The sequence below is a fragment of the Haliotis cracherodii genome, unplaced genomic scaffold (genome assembly GCF_022045235.1).
Source record: "Haliotis cracherodii isolate W230 unplaced genomic scaffold, xgHalCrac1.p SCAF_11, whole genome shotgun sequence".
Classification (NCBI taxonomy): Eukaryota; Metazoa; Mollusca; class Gastropoda; order Lepetellida; family Haliotidae; genus Haliotis; species Haliotis cracherodii.
Genome location: NW_027266266.1, coordinates 14,784,134 through 14,801,633, shown reverse-complemented (window position 1 = coordinate 14,801,633; position 17,500 = coordinate 14,784,134).

Here is a 17,500-nt window from a genome sequence, read left to right as displayed (position 1 = left end):
AGGCACCAGTTCAGCTTGAGTCTGATAGACATGCAAAGTTTTCTAAGAAAGTATTTAACTGTTTTTGATTTACGCTCCGGAAACGAACACCACCCTTAAAGAACCTAAGTCCACCTTGCTAACATGGAAACGTAAAAAATATAAATTTCTAAAATTCCTACATAGCAAAAGGCACCAGTTCAGCATGAGTCTGATAGACATGCAAAGTTTTGTTAGAAAGTATTGAATGGGTTTTGTGTTATGCTCCGGAAACGAACTCTACCCTATAGAACCTAAGTCCAACATGTTGCCATGGAAACGTAAAAAATAAAAATTTATAAAATTCCTAAATAGCAAAAGGCATTCGTATGTGCCTGGTAGAAGTTTTGGAAGAAAGTATTTATATATAATTAACAGTAAAAACAAAGGCAGTATCTCCTTGTCACACCCTGTTCAGGCATTATTCAGAGTGTCGGATCAATTCTGATACAGAATACATTATATGGTTCTTAATACATTTCATATATAACTGTGATGAATATTGGAATATGTTTAACCCAAAATGTAGTTCTTAACCATGTTTTGTGAATATTGTCAATATTTAATAATTGAGCAAGAGCTAGTGCTTATTTAGGATGTTGGTTATTTACCATTGTTCAAAATTTGGTTATGATTATGTTGAGAACGAGCTTCATATTTACTTCACATTTGATTTTGATATTGCTGGCTTCAGGACATTTTCATGTGTTTTTTAATCTTTTGATAGGACTTTACCAAACAATCAACACCTATGACACACACTGATCATGAAGAAGCAGACACTAGGCTATGCCTTCATGTCAAGGATGCTGTTGAGAAGGGAGCAACGAACATCATGATCAGAACAGTTGACACTGACTTCATAGTTGTCTAAGTTGGTATCTTTGGAGAACTCAAACACCTAAACTCGTCTGTACAAGTTTGGGTTGCTTTTGGTAAAGGCAAAAACTTCAGATATTATCATATCAATTCAATCTTTGATGATCTCGGCCTACAAAAAGCAAAAGCACTTCCATTCTTTCATGCGTTCACTGGTTCAGATACAACATCACAGTTCAGTGGTAAAGGAAAACGGTCTGCATGGAAAGCTTGGAAAGCATATCAAGAAGCAGCAGATGGATTTACTTTAGCTTTTGATCAACCTTTCAACGTCATTGATTCAAAGAACACCCATTTTCCATTTCTAGAGAGATTCACATGCATACTGTAGGACGGTACAACTGATCATGACAACATCAATGAACTGAGACAGGAACTTTTCTGTCAAGGAAAACAGATGAAAATGATGCAAAATCTTCCACCTACAGGGGATTCATTATTACAACACATTAACAGATGTATCCTCCAAGCAAGCATCTGGGTGTCGAGCCTGCAGTCAATACAGAATGTGCCGAGTCCTGATCAGTGTGGTTGGAAAAAGATTTGGTTGGTTGGTTTGTTGTTTAACGCCGTACTCAGCAATATTTCAGCTATATGACCGCGGTCTGTAAATATTCGAGTCTGGACCAGACAATTCAGTGATTAATATCATGAACATCGATCCAAGCAATTGGGATCGATGACATGGATCAACCAAGTCAGCGAGCCTGACCACCCGATCCCGTTAGTCGCCTCCTACGACAAGCAAAGTCGCCTTTTACGGCAAGTATGGGTTGCTGAAGACCTATTCAACCCCGGAATCTTCACGGTTGGTTGGAAAAAGAGCACTGGTACCAAGGATCCAGTATGGACACCAGTGTGGATGACATTACCCGAGGCTGCAAAGTGTTGTAGAGAATTAATCAAGTGTGGCTGCAAAAGAGATCCTATATGTTCCCGCAAATGTATCTGCAAATCAGCACATTTACAATGCACATACCTTTGTCATAGTAAAGGACAGTGTGGTGACTAGTGACCGACAGTCGATACATAAAGAATTTGGAAACGGATATGTTGATTTTATTCAATATATATTTTGAAACGCTCTTTGAAGCTTTAATTGACGATGATTCTGTGCAATCAGTTTCATACAAGATTTACAATGTAATATCCTTATGTCTCACATGAAAACACAATGTATGTACATGTACATCCTATCTTCACGGGTGCGCTGAAATGAGACTCGCGAGATGGCCGTGACACACTGTAAACAAATACGACAATCTGATTTCGGTTAGTGCAGATCGAAATCTACCATTATTTTACATTGAAGTACAATCTGTGGAAATTTTGTTGCAGATTTTTAGATATTGTAATAAGCCTATCTATTAATTATGCAATTTACTCGATATAATGTTGCAAATTACCCTAGTAGTAATAATTCCTCAAACATAGAAATATAGTCATTGCCAATGTTGTTTGTTCCGCAAAATCTTTCAATTTAATTAAATAATGCTTTGAATATTTCAACATTTCTATGAAGAGACAGGACCCATGCGGTATTGAATTACCTGATCCTGTTCTTGTAATATGGAATCATCCCATCAAGGTTAGAAAGAAGAGGAAACTTTCATGAGAAGGAAGTCAATTACTGAAATATTTTGGAAGATTGAAATACAGGAAATCTTAGTTAATATAAGAAAATTATTTGTTTAGAATGGCAACGTGGTATAAGTAATGATATAAATTATGATTTAATCAAGTAATTAATAATTAGTCCAAACAATAATTTATTTGATGCCATTTAAAAGTCAGATTAATGTGATTTAATTGCAGGACTAACAAACACTAAATGTTTGATGGTAAAACATCCACCTGGTATAAAACTTAGCTTGTTGGCTCTTTCTATAGGACGTAATATATTTTCTTTTTAAATAATATATTTAAAAAAAGTTAGCGTTGAAAGTAATTACCAGTATCATAAAACATAAAACTTATTACAAGATACAAAGAATTTGTAAAAAGAGTCATCAGAAAGATGACATATCCCCCCGGCAGCTGTCTGTAAAGTAACAAGTAAATGTGCCATTCTGTATGTTATGAGTTACGAGTTGAATGTTCTTGAAGAAGCATACATTGTTTACCCATAAAAGATCCACCATGCTCGCATCCATATGAAATGGACAGTAAAACAAGTGCGTTTCTGTGGTTTTATTTATGCAAACAAATGACAAATTACAAGAAACAATAACTAAACAAGCGTATAGTTATCGAAGTCATCTATATCCTCCGCCTATTTTAACACGCTATGGTCCCAAACCAGGTAACTGACCCAACATTTCTCTTAGCCCATGTCAAAATAGCTGCAATGGAAATTCTGAAATAAACATTTCTAAAACTCCTTAATATCAAATGGCACCAGTTTAGTGTGTGCCTTATATATAGACATGCAATGTTTGGCAAGGAAATATTTAACAGTTTATTTGTTATACTCCATAAGTGAACCCACCCTGTATTAAAACTTAAATCCAACTTGTTGCCATGGAAACGTAAAAAATAAAAATGCCTAAATTTCCTACATAGCAAAAGGCACCAGTTCAGCTTGAGTCTGATAGACATGCAAAGTTTTCTAAGAAAGTATTTAACTGTTTTTGATTTACGCTCCGGAAACGAACACCACCCTTAAAGAACCTAAGTCCACCTTGCTAACATGGAAACGTAAAAAATATAAATTTCTAAAATTCCTACATAGCAAAAGGCACCAGTTCAGCATGAGTCTGATAGACATGCAAAGTTTTGTTAGAAAGTATTGAATGGGTTTTGTGTTATGCTCCGGAAACGAACTCTACCCTATAGAACCTAAGTCCAACATGTTGCCATGGAAACGTAAAAAATAAAAATTTATAAAATTCCTAAATAGCAAAAGGCATTCGTATGTGCCTGGTAGAAGTTTTGGAAGAAAGTATTTATATATAATTAACAGTAAAAACAAAGGCAGTATCTCCTTGTCACACCCTGTTCAGGCATTATTCAGAGTGTCGGATCAATTCTGATACAGAATACATTATATGGTTCTTAATACATTTCATATATAACTGTGATGAATATTGGAATATGTTTAACCCAAAATGTAGTTCTTAACCATGTTTTGTGAATATTGTCAATATTTAATAATTGAGCAAGAGCTAGTGCTTATTTAGGATGTTGGTTATTTACCATTGTTCAAAATTTGGTTATGATTATGTTGAGAACGAGCTTCATATTTACTTCACATTTGATTTTGATATTGCTGGCTTCAGGACATTTTCATGTGTTTTTTAATCTTTTGATAGGACTTTACCAAACAATCAACACCTATGACACACACTGATCATGAAGAAGCAGACACTAGGCTATGCCTTCATGTCAAGGATGCTGTTGAGAAGGGAGCAACGAACATCATGATCAGAACAGTTGACACTGACTTCATAGTTGTCTAAGTTGGTATCTTTGGAGAACTCAAACACCTAAACTCGTCTGTACAAGTTTGGGTTGCTTTTGGTAAAGGCAAAAACTTCAGATATTATCATATCAATTCAATCTTTGATGATCTCGGCCTACAAAAAGCAAAAGCACTTCCATTCTTTCATGCGTTCACTGGTTCAGATACAACATCACAGTTCAGTGGTAAAGGAAAACGGTCTGCATGGAAAGCTTGGAAAGCATATCAAGAAGCAGCAGATGGATTTACTTTAGCTTTTGATCAACCTTTCAACGTCATTGATTCAAAGAACACCCATTTTCCATTTCTAGAGAGATTCACATGCATACTGTAGGACGGTACAACTGATCATGACAACATCAATGAACTGAGACAGGAACTTTTCTGTCAAGGAAAACAGATGAAAATGATGCAAAATCTTCCACCTACAGGGGATTCAATATTACAACACATTAACAGATGTATCCTCCAAGCAAGCATCTGGGTGTCGAGCCTGCAGTCAATACAGAATGTGCCGAGTCCTGATCAGTGTGGTTGGAAAAAGATTTGGTTGGTTGGTTTGTTGTTTAACGCCGTACTCAGCAATATTTCAGCTATATGACCGCGGTCTGTAAATATTCGAGTCTGGACCAGACAATTCAGTGATTAATATCATGAACATCGATCCAAGCAATTGGGATCGATGACATGGATCAACCAAGTCAGCGAGCCTGACCACCCGATCCCGTTAGTCGCCTCCTACGACAAGCAAAGTCGCCTTTTACGGCAAGTATGGGTTGCTGAAGACCTATTCAACCCCGGAATCTTCACGGTTGGTTGGAAAAAGAGCACTGGTACCAAGGATCCAGTATGGACACCAGTGTGGATGACATTACCCGAGGCTGCAAAGTGTTGTAGAGAATTAATCAAGTGTGGCTGCAAAAGAGATCCTATATGTTCCTGCAAATGTATCTGCAAATCAGCACATTTACAATGCACATACCTTTGTCATAGTAAAGGACAGTGTGGTGACTAGTGACCGACAGTCGATACATAAAGAATTTGGAAACGGATATGTTGATTTTATTCAATATATATTTTGAAACGCTCTTTGAAGCTTTAATTGACGATGATTCTGTGCAATCAGTTTCATACAAGATTTACAATGTAATATCCTTATGTCTCACATGAAAACACAATGTATGTACATGTACATCCTATCTTCACGGGTGCGCTGAAATGAGACTCGCGAGATGGCCGTGACACACTGTAAACAAATACGACAATCTGATTTCGGTTAGTGCAGATCGAAATCTACCATTATTTTACATTGAAGTACAATCTGTGGAAATTTTGTTGCAGATTTTTAGATATTGTAATAAGCCTATCTATTAATTATGCAATTTACTCGATATAATGTTGCAAATTACCCTAGTAGTAATAATTCCTCAAACATAGAAATATAGTCATTGCCAATGTTGTTTGTTCCGCAAAATCTTTCAATTTAATTAAATAATGCTTTGAATATTTCAACATTTCTATGAAGAGACAGGACCCATGCGGTATTGAATTACCTGATCCTGTTCTTGTAATATGGAATCATCCCATCAAGGTTAGAAAGAAGAGGAAACTTTCATGAGAAGGAAGTCAATTACTGAAATATTTTGGAAGATTGAAATACAGGAAATCTTAGTTAATATAAGAAAATTATTTGTTTAGAATGGCAACGTGGTATAAGTAATGATATAAATTATGATTTAATCAAGTAATTAATAATTAGTCCAAACAATAATTTATTTGATGCCATTTAAAAGTCAGATTAATGTGATTTAATTGCAGGACTAACAAACACTAAATGTTTGATGGTAAAACATCCACCTGGTATAAAACTTAGCTTGTTGGCTCTTTCTATTGGACATAATATATTTTCTTTTTAAATAATATATTTAAAAAAAGTTAGCGTTGAAAGTAATTACCAGTATCATAAAACATAAAACTTATTACAAGATACAAAGAATTTGTAAAAAGAGTCATCAGAAAGATGACATATCCCCCCGGCAGCTGTCTGTAAAGTAACAAGTAAATGTGCCATTCTGTATGTTATGAGTTACGAGTTGAATGTTCTTGAAGAAGCATACATTGTTTACCCATAAAAGATCCACCATGCTCGCATCCATATGAAATGGACAGTAAAACAAGTGCGTTTCTGTGGTTTTATTTATGCAAACAAATGACAAATTACAAGAAACAATAACTAAACAAGCGTATAGTTATCGAAGTCATCTATATCCTCCGCCTATTTTAACACGCTATGGTCCCAAACCAGGTAACTGACCCAACATTTCTCTTAGCCCATGTCAAAATAGCTGCAATGGAAATTCTGAAATAAACATTTCTAAAACTCCTTAATATCAAATGGCACCAGTTTAGTGTGTGCCTTATATATAGACATGCAATGTTTGGCAAGGAAATATTTAACAGTTTATTTGTTATACTCCATAAGTGAACCCACCCTGTATTAAAACTTAAATCCAACTTGTTGCCATGGAAACGTAAAAAATAAAAATGCCTAAATTTCCTACATAGCAAAAGGCACCAGTTCAGCTTGAGTCTGATAGACATGCAAAGTTTTCTAAGAAAGTATTTACCGTTTTTGATTTACGCTCCGGAAACGAACACCACCCTTAAAGAACCTAAGTCCACCTTGCTAACATGGAAACGTAAAAAATATAAATTTCTAAAATTCCTACATAGCAAAAGGCACCAGTTCAGCATGAGTCTGATAGACATGCAAAGTTTTGTTAGAAAGTATTGAATGGGTTTTGTGTTATGCTCCGGAAACGAACTCTACCCTATAGAACCTAAGTCCAACATGTTGCCATGGAAACGTAAAAAATAAAAATTTATAAAATTCCTAAATAGCAAAAGGCATTCGTATGTGCCTGGTAGAAGTTTTGGAAGAAAGTATTTATATATAATTAACAGTAAAAACAAAGGCAGTATCTCCTTGTCACACCCTGTTCAGGCATTATTCAGAGTGTCGGATCAATTCTGATACAGAATACATTATATGGTTCTTAATACATTTCATATATAACTGTGATGAATATTGGAATATGTTTAACCCAAAATGTAGTTCTTAACCATGTTTTGTGAATATTGTCAATATTTAATAATTGAGCAAGAGCTAGTGCTTATTTAGGATGTTGGTTATTTACCATTGTTCAAAATTTGGTTATGATTATGTTGAGAACGAGCTTCATATTTACTTCACATTTGATTTTGATATTGCTGGCTTCAGGACATTTTCATGTGTTTTTTAATCTTTTGATAGGACTTTACCAAACAATCAACACCTATGACACACACTGATCATGAAGAAGCAGACACTAGGCTATGCCTTCATGTCAAGGATGCTGTTGAGAAGGGAGCAACGAACATCATGATCAGAACAGTTGACACTGACTTCATAGTTGTCTAAGTTGGTATCTTTGGAGAACTCAAACACCTAAACTCGTCTGTACAAGTTTGGGTTGCTTTTGGTAAAGGCAAAAACTTCAGATATTATCATATCAATTCAATCTTTGATGATCTCGGCCTACAAAAAGCAAAAGCACTTCCATTCTTTCATGCGTTCACTGGTTCAGATACAACATCACAGTTCAGTGGTAAAGGAAAACGGTCTGCATGGAAAGCTTGGAAAGCATATCAAGAAGCAGCAGATGGATTTACTTTAGCTTTTGATCAACCTTTCAACGTCATTGATTCAAAGAACACCCATTTTCCATTTCTAGAGAGATTCACATGCATACTGTAGGACGGTACAACTGATCATGACAACATCAATGAACTGAGACAGGAACTTTTCTGTCAAGGAAAACAGATGAAAATGATGCAAAATCTTCCACCTACAGGGGATTCATTATTACAACACATTAACAGATGTATCCTCCAAGCAAGCATCTGGGTGTCGAGCCTGCAGTCAATACAGAATGTGCCGAGTCCTGATCAGTGTGGTTGGAAAAAGATTTGGTTGGTTGGTTTGTTGTTTAACGCCGTACTCAGCAATATTTCAGCTATATGACCGCGGTCTGTAAATATTCGAGTCTGGACCAGACAATTCAGTGATTAATATCATGAACATCGATCCAAGCAATTGGGATCGATGACATGGATCAACCAAGTCAGCGAGCCTGACCACCCGATCCCGTTAGTCGCCTCCTACGACAAGCAAAGTCGCCTTTTACGGCAAGTATGGGTTGCTGAAGACCTATTCAACCCCGGAATCTTCACGGTTGGTTGGAAAAAGAGCACTGGTACCAAGGATCCAGTATGGACACCAGTGTGGATGACATTACCCGAGGCTGCAAAGTGTTGTAGAGAATTAATCAAGTGTGGCTGCAAAAGAGATCCTATATGTTCCCGCAAATGTATCTGCAAATCAGCACATTTACAATGCACATACCTTTGTCATAGTAAAGGACAGTGTGGTGACTAGTGACCGACAGTCGATACATAAAGAATTTGGAAACGGATATGTTGATTTTATTCAATATATATTTTGAAACGCTCTTTGAAGCTTTAATTGACGATGATTCTGTGCAATCAGTTTCATACAAGATTTACAATGTAATATCCTTATGTCTCACATGAAAACACAATGTATGTACATGTACATCCTATCTTCACGGGTGCGCTGAAATGAGACTCGCGAGATGGCCGTGACACACTGTAAACAAATACGACAATCTGATTTCGGTTAGTGCAGATCGAAATCTACCATTATTTTACATTGAAGTACAATCTGTGGAAATTTTGTTGCAGATTTTTAGATATTGTAATAAGCCTATCTATTAATTATGCAATTTACTCGATATAATGTTGCAAATTACCCTAGTAGTAATAATTCCTCAAACATAGAAATATAGTCATTGCCAATGTTGTTTGTTCCGCAAAATCTTTCAATTTAATTAAATAATGCTTTGAATATTTCAACATTTCTATGAAGAGACAGGACCCATGCGGTATTGAATTACCTGATCCTGTTCTTGTAATATGGAATCATCCCATCAAGGTTAGAAAGAAGAGGAAACTTTCATGAGAAGGAAGTCAATTACTGAAATATTTTGGAAGATTGAAATACAGGAAATCTTAGTTAATATAAGAAAATTATTTGTTTAGAATGGCAACGTGGTATAAGTAATGATATAAATTATGATTTAATCAAGTAATTAATAATTAGTCCAAACAATAATTTATTTGATGCCATTTAAAAGTCAGATTAATGTGATTTAATTGCAGGACTAACAAACACTAAATGTTTGATGGTAAAACATCCACCTGGTATAAAACTTAGCTTGTTGGCTCTTTCTATAGGACATAATATATTTTCTTTTTAAATAATATATTTAAAAAAAGTTAGCGTTGAAAGTAATTACCAGTATCATAAAACATAAAACTTATTACAAGATACAAAGAATTTGTAAAAAGAGTCATCAGAAAGATGACATATCCCCCCGGCAGCTGTCTGTAAAGTAACAAGTAAATGTGCCATTCTGTATGTTATGAGTTACGAGTTGAATGTTCTTGAAGAAGCATACATTGTTTACCCATAAAAGATCCACCATGCTCGCATCCATATGAAATGGACAGTAAAACAAGTGCGTTTCTGTGGTTTTATTTATGCAAACAAATGACAAATTACAAGAAACAATAACTAAACAAGCGTATAGTTATCGAAGTCATCTATATCCTCCGCCTATTTTAACACGCTATGGTCCCAAACCAGGTAACTGACCCAACATTTCTCTTAGCCCATGTCAAAATAGCTGCAATGGAAATTCTGAAATAAACATTTCTAAAACTCCTTAATATCAAATGGCACCAGTTTAATGTGTGCCTTATATATAGACATGCAATGTTTGGCAAGGAAATATTTAACAGTTTATTTGTTATACTCCATAAGTGAACCCACCCTGTATTAAAACTTAAATCCAACTTGTTGCCATGGAAACGTAAAAAATAAAAATGCCTAAATTTCCTACATAGCAAAAGGCACCAGTTCAGCTTGAGTCTGATAGACATGCAAAGTTTTCTAAGAAAGTATTTAACTGTTTTTGATTTACGCTCCGGAAACGAACACCACCCTTAAAGAACCTAAGTCCACCTTGTTAACATGGAAACGTAAAAAATATAAATTTCTAAAATTCCTACATAGCAAAAGGCACCAGTTCAGCACGAGTCTGATAGACATGCAAAGTTTTGTTAGAAAGTATTGAATAGGTTTTGTGTTATGCTCCGGAAACGAACTCTACCCTAAATATATACCTAAGTCCAACATGTTGCCATGGAAACGTAAAAAATAAAAATTTATAAAATTCCTAAATAGCAAAAGGCACCAGTATGTGCCTGGTAGACATGCAAAGTTTTGGAAGAAAGTGTTTAACAGTAAAAAACAAAGGCAGTATATCCTTGTCACACCCTGTTCAGGCATTATTCAGAGTGTCGGATCAATTCTGATACAGAATACATTATATGATTCTTAATACATTTCATATATAACTGTGATGAATATTGGAATGTGTTTAACCCAAAATGTAGTTCTTAACCATGTTTTGTGGATATTGTCAATATTTGATAATTGAGCAAGAGCTAGTGCTTATTTAGGATGTTGGTTATTTACCATTGTTCAAGATTTGGTTATGATTATGTTGAGAATGAGCTTCATATTTACTTCGGGGCGGTCGGGTAGCCTAGTGGTTAAAGCGTTCGCTCGTCACGCTGAAGACCCGGGTTCGATTCCCGACATGGGTACAATGTGTGAAGCCCATTTCTGGTGTCCCCCGCCGTGATATTGCTGGAATATTGCTAAAAGCGGCGTAAAACCATACTCACTCACTCACTCACTCATATTTACTTCACATTTGATTTTGATTTTGCTGGCTTCAGGACATTTTCATGTGTTTTTTAATCTTTTGATAGGACTTTACCAAATCTTATAACAACATTAGGACATTATGGATGACAATCAGTAGGTCTCTGAGAAAAGGAATTGGTCTGAATCCCTGTTTGTGTGTATTCTCATTTTTTTCAGGAAAAGTCATGTTCACACCAATATTTGTGAAGCATACTTGGGATATATGTTTAAATATCTAATGAACTCCAGGTGTCCAGCTACCTGATATTTGCATTTAAATGTGTGTTATTTCATGCATAAGTAATACTTGTCACTTCACGTGTCATTTGTAAAATTAAATATATATTATTTAGTGTTATGTCCTATAGGCATGTGGTTTCTGTGGCAGACAAACAAATAATTTTTCTTTATCAGTAACTGTCATGATGTCAACAGATAATTTTGTTGACTAAAGCTTTGAACTTATGAGATATTTAAGTCTTTGAATGGCATTTAGAAGTGATACAGAAGTGATACACATAAGGAAGAGAATTTATGGATGTCAACTTCTTTATTATGAGGAACAGAAGGTGGTCTTCCTCGTAATAAAGAAGTTGACATCCATAAAATCTCTTCCTTATAAGATATTTGTTTTACGTAATTTACATGTTAAGTTGTTAACAGTAATAACTCTTGGATTCATGACAAGTCTTTTGAATAAAAGATCATGTATCAATTTTAATTTGTAATGTATATTTATCAATGCTAGTTAATTGATTGGAAGTGCTACAGATCCTGTCTTCAGATAATTATGCCATCGAAGGTTTCCCTTTTCTGGAACAGGTATCCGATTGATTTGCCATGACCATGGCAATTACAGGTGCTCATTTTATCTTGGATCCTCTCAATGTTTTCCAATGTTCTCACATACATGTACCTAAATACTGTCAGTTCATTAAGTTCAGACCCGTGAATATCCGGGGGTAGAATAGGTCTTCAGCAACCCATGCTTGTCGTAAACGGCGACTAACGGGATTGGGTGGTCAGACCCAATGACTTGGTTGGTTGATGTATGTCATCGATTCAAATTGCGTGGATCGATGCTCATGATATAAATCACTGGATTGTCTGGTCTAGACTCGATTATTTACAGACCGCCGTCATATAGCTTGAATATTGCTACGTGCGACGTTAAACAACAAACAAACCAAATACTCATTAGATGGACAATAATCGAGTCTGGACCAGACAATCCAGTGATTAATATTATGAGCATCGATCCACTCAATTGGGATCGATGACATGCATCAAACAAGTCAGCGTGCCTGACCTACCGATCCCGTTAGTCGCCTTTTACGACAAGCATGGGTTGCTGAAGACCTATTCTACCCCGGAATCTTATCGGGTCAAATACTCATTAAGTTCAATATTCTGGAAGTGTGACCAGGATTTTTATTTAAATTCAGTATTCCAAAGTGACCTTGGCAAACAGATTGGGATAAAACTTATAACTTGTGTTTTCCTTACATTCTGCAGGATTTTATGTTTTGTTTGTTTGTTTGTTGTTTAACGCCGCACTCAGCAATATTCCAGCTATATGACTTTGGTCTGTACAATAATCAACCTGTCAACTCAATCTTCATTTGTTGTTCAAAACATTCCGTTGTTGAAAATGACAAACCAATTTTTTACATCTAAAATATATACAAAAATAACAGAACACACCAAGTTTCTTTGCCTAGACATGGTATTGGTTGGCAGAATTTCTGTGCATTTGATTGTTCCAACTGTAAGGTTATAAAATTGAATAAGTTAAATAAAAAAATAAAAAACAAAATGATTATGTCGTCAGAAACATGGATATTTTACAAACAGTAGAACTTGATCGTGATGCAATGTTTTTCTTAGAACGGATTTCTGCACTTTCAAATTACCATATTATGATACCAACATGGTCATAATGCCAATGTAAGGGGCGACTTACAAACAACAAAACAAACAAACATACTGCCAACGTAAATGCTGTTTTCTGAACGAACTTCCCGATTCTCTGTCTGTAATGTCAAGTTCTTTTTGGGAAATGTGCACCAATATGTCTCATTATCGTTCATATTTTAGAAACCAGTCCCTCCTCTCTTTAGTGTATTTATCTCAGTTGTTTTCACAGCTAATTCATAACCGTACAGTTTGTAATTATGTTGGTTGGTTGGTTTGTTGTTTAACGCCGCTGGACAAGACAATCCAGTGATTGACATCATGAACATCGATCCACGCAGTTGGGATCGATGACATGCATCAACCGAGTCAGCGAGTCTAACCACCCGATCCCGTTAATCGCCTTTTACGACAAGCATAGTCGCCTTTTTACAGTAAGCATGGGTTGCTGAAGACCTATTCTATCCCGGAATCTTCACGGGACTTGTAGTTATGTACCTTCAGTACATCGAGGAATGTTGTAGTTATGTACCTTCAACACATCATGCTGACTAAATCCATGTAGTTTGAATTGAATGCGTTCTGGTTCATAATTTTTTATATTTTTTATGTCCGTCAAGTCCATCTTGCAACTACCTGGTAATACGCCAAACTGGTTAGAATGTCATATTTTCCAGTGTGATGAAGGTGGCATTATTACCACGTTGGACTGTACTATTACGTCCGTAGGCACGAGTCTTGTGGATGCTGAGCATACTGTCAACTATACTCTAGGAACACGTCCTTTCCATGGATCAAATCACTCGAACTTTGAGACATATATAGGTCACAAGTGATTGTGACCATGACCTTCCTAGATAAGACAGAGCTACCCAATATTCACAAGAAATCTCTGCTAAAAGCAACACCCATTGTACGATTTCGACTATATGTTTATCAATCTCTTTGAAATGAGCATGATACCAGGTGTTCGTGAAAAGGTGAGCCTATCCTGACTTACCGGTTGCACCCGTCACATACACATGCAAAGGCAAGTCAACTGTGCACCTGAAAAAGTACGGGAACATATGGTACTAGTCAAAATAGGGAATTGCATTGGACATATCTTTTGTCACTGATCAATGTCAATGTGGACATGTCCTCCACATGTCTACCACAAAACATTTTGAAAGCTTCAGTGAGGCCTTGAATGTTGTAACCTTGATCAAACAACTTCTGAGCAAGAGTTGTATGACGCTCTATGACATCTTGGTAGATTTTATAACAAATGTCAAGAAGACGAGTCATTCTGTACACCACACACCCAACGTCCAATATATGTTTGGTTGGTTGGTTTGTTGTTTTACGCCACATTCAGCAATATGACGGCGGTCTGTAAATTATCGAGACTGGACAAGACAATCCAGTGATTGATATGAGCATCGATGCAAGCAATTGGGATCGTTGACATGTTCAACCAAGTCAGCGAGCCTGACCTACCGATCCTGTTAGCCCCTTTTACGACAAGTATAGTGACATGGTACCGTCATATAATGAACATGTGTAAAGTACGGTTATACTTGGTCCTCTGTAGGTGTTAGCACACTGCACCACTCTGTAAGGTTCCACAGATGGAATTACAATCACGAGTGTCCTTTGTTAAGTGCATGTTCTCCATTCCAAACATGGCAAAAAACAACGGACACTTTTGATTGTATGAATAGTTTCTATGATTTCTTCTGCACTCCACTGGAACAATAAAAATATGTATTTCACTTTTCATGTTTCATATTTGAAATCGTTTTAAATACCAATGGGAACATACTCTTTTTGTCGTGTGGATTCCAGATAAAAACAGGTCCGAAATCAAATCAAATGATATATGTTACAGTCAATGTCAATAATCAGACAATGTGTATCTTGACAGAAAATTGTAATCAATATGTATATTGCCTGATTCACTTTCAATCACTATACATATTGCCGGAAAAAAATGAGACTTGATTTTAGACATGTTGACTGAAATGAATTAGACTCCACAATTTAATCTCCTCATTCCAACTGACAAGGTATCAAATACCATGGCACTCATGTGTAAGCAGTACATTAACTGATTGATCAAAGAACTTGTTACCAAGTACACATAAAATAATATGACATATGATACAAGAATGTCAACTGAGGAAATCTGAGAAATCTGCCCAAACCACTCACCAGTATTATCAACTTTTGGCTTAACTCTAAAACCAGAACACTTGCCTAGTCCTCTTTTGAACTGGAATCATAGTCTCCATAAAAGTCCAACAAAGAGAGATACATTGCTGGGTCCAGCAAATGCACCACCATATCCCTGTCTCATAAAATAACCATAATCTTTCATACCATTAAGGAATGACTAGCTTTGTTTTCACCGAAAGTGGAATTAATACCAAGAAGAGTCTCAAAAACTCAAAGGATTTGCTTCATCATTTGCTTTTTCAACGTTGAACACCACCCTGCCACAAGACAAACATAATGAATAACTTCATTCTTTGATCCTTAGGGCATTTGTCACTGAACGTGGTGACCACAGATGCATGCAATTACATCTATATTGTCAAAGGTTCAGGACAATTTGTCAAAACTTAAAGCAAATATTATCTGTTTACTGGGTAAACAATATGTGAAATAATGATCTCATAGATAACGTCAATGTGAAAATATGGGGATAGGACCTTTAAGCAAGAACTAGGCATCCCCATGGGCACTAACTGTGAGAACCGTGAAGATTCCGGGGTAGAATACGTCTTCAGCAACCCATGCTTGCCGTAAAAGGCGACTATGCTTGTCGTAAAAGGCGACTTACGGGATCGGGTGGTCAGGCTCGCGGACTTGGTTGATGCATGTCATCCATCCCAATTACGTGGATCGATGCTCATGATGCCAGTCACTGTATTGTCTGGTCCAGACTCAATTATTTACAGACCGCCGTCATATAGCTGTAATATTGCTGAGTGCGGCGTTAAACAACCAACCTACCAACCAACTAACTGTGATCCCCTCCTTGCTAATTTCTGTCTTTTTGCACGCGAGTCAGAATTTCTGCTTGGGTTGGCAAAATGAAAAAAGGGGAATTTGGCCAAGAAGTTTGAGGTGTACCGATGATCTGATATCGTTCAACAATGGTCAAAGGGCCAAATTCCCTTCGACTTCGACGATACCCACATGAACTAGAAATAATAGATAGTGGTGAAACCGTCTCATCAGTTGCTTAAATAGATGCGCATGATATAGTCGAAATCGTTCTGTGGACTCTATTTTTAGCATACATTTCGTATGATATTGATAATTGTACTGTGTCTTTAGTTAGAACAAACACGGCGGCTTGTTTGTTAACATCAAAACTCAAATCCTTAACCTTAACGTACGAGATGTCAAACTGTTTCTCCAAAAAGAGTATTTCAGCTGTCCATTTTTTTACAAAATACAAATATCCTTTGTTCATGAATGATGGTTGTCCGGCGTGTTAAGGGGAAAGGTTACGTTTTACTTATGCTATTCAGAACATATATTCTGAAACAAATGTTAAAAAAGACATTGTCAAAACAGTCAGGAAATTTAATGAATGTTTTTCATGCAAATGTTTTGAGAATATATAAACGACCAATGGCAAATCGCTACCAATTCAATGCGGTCTACCACCACCTCGATGCAGCACGTGTTTCATGCAGACTGTGTAATTGTTCACCAATCAGGCTGCGGTTTATCAAAGACATTCTGCATTGTGAGTAGTTGAGGGCCCCACTGCAGTACCGCTCCTGGCTTCTGATTGGTCGGTGGGGTCAAGTGACCTCTGATGATATTCACTTCCGGAGCGGTACTGTAGTGGGGCCCTCAACAACTGTTGTGTAATAATTCCCGGAAAAGTCTATGCATTATGGCCATAGGTTTCAATTCCGAGGTAAGTTATTTCTCCAGATGGTGATATCGGACTATTTGGAGGTCTTGTACCATTTCGGTGATGGTGGAATAACTTCTTCAGTTTAAAGTCATGATATCTTGTTCATTGTTTTAAACCTAAAGGACATGTGAAATATTCGACATGTGTCTCTATTTTTATCACAGACAACACGCCACGTGTATTTATGTCACAAAGGTTTTGTCCTTGTTTCATAAAGGTAGAACAACAAAATAATTGGAAGAAATACACAATCTGTGCATAAGAAATTGTAAAACTATATGAAATTAAATGAACAATTCAACTTTGGAGTAAATAACAATGGATTACGTTCAGGGTTGATATGTGGACAACATGTGAGGACCGAGCAAACAGATGGAGACAAGACATTCATAATACTCGCAGTTGATCAGTTCTC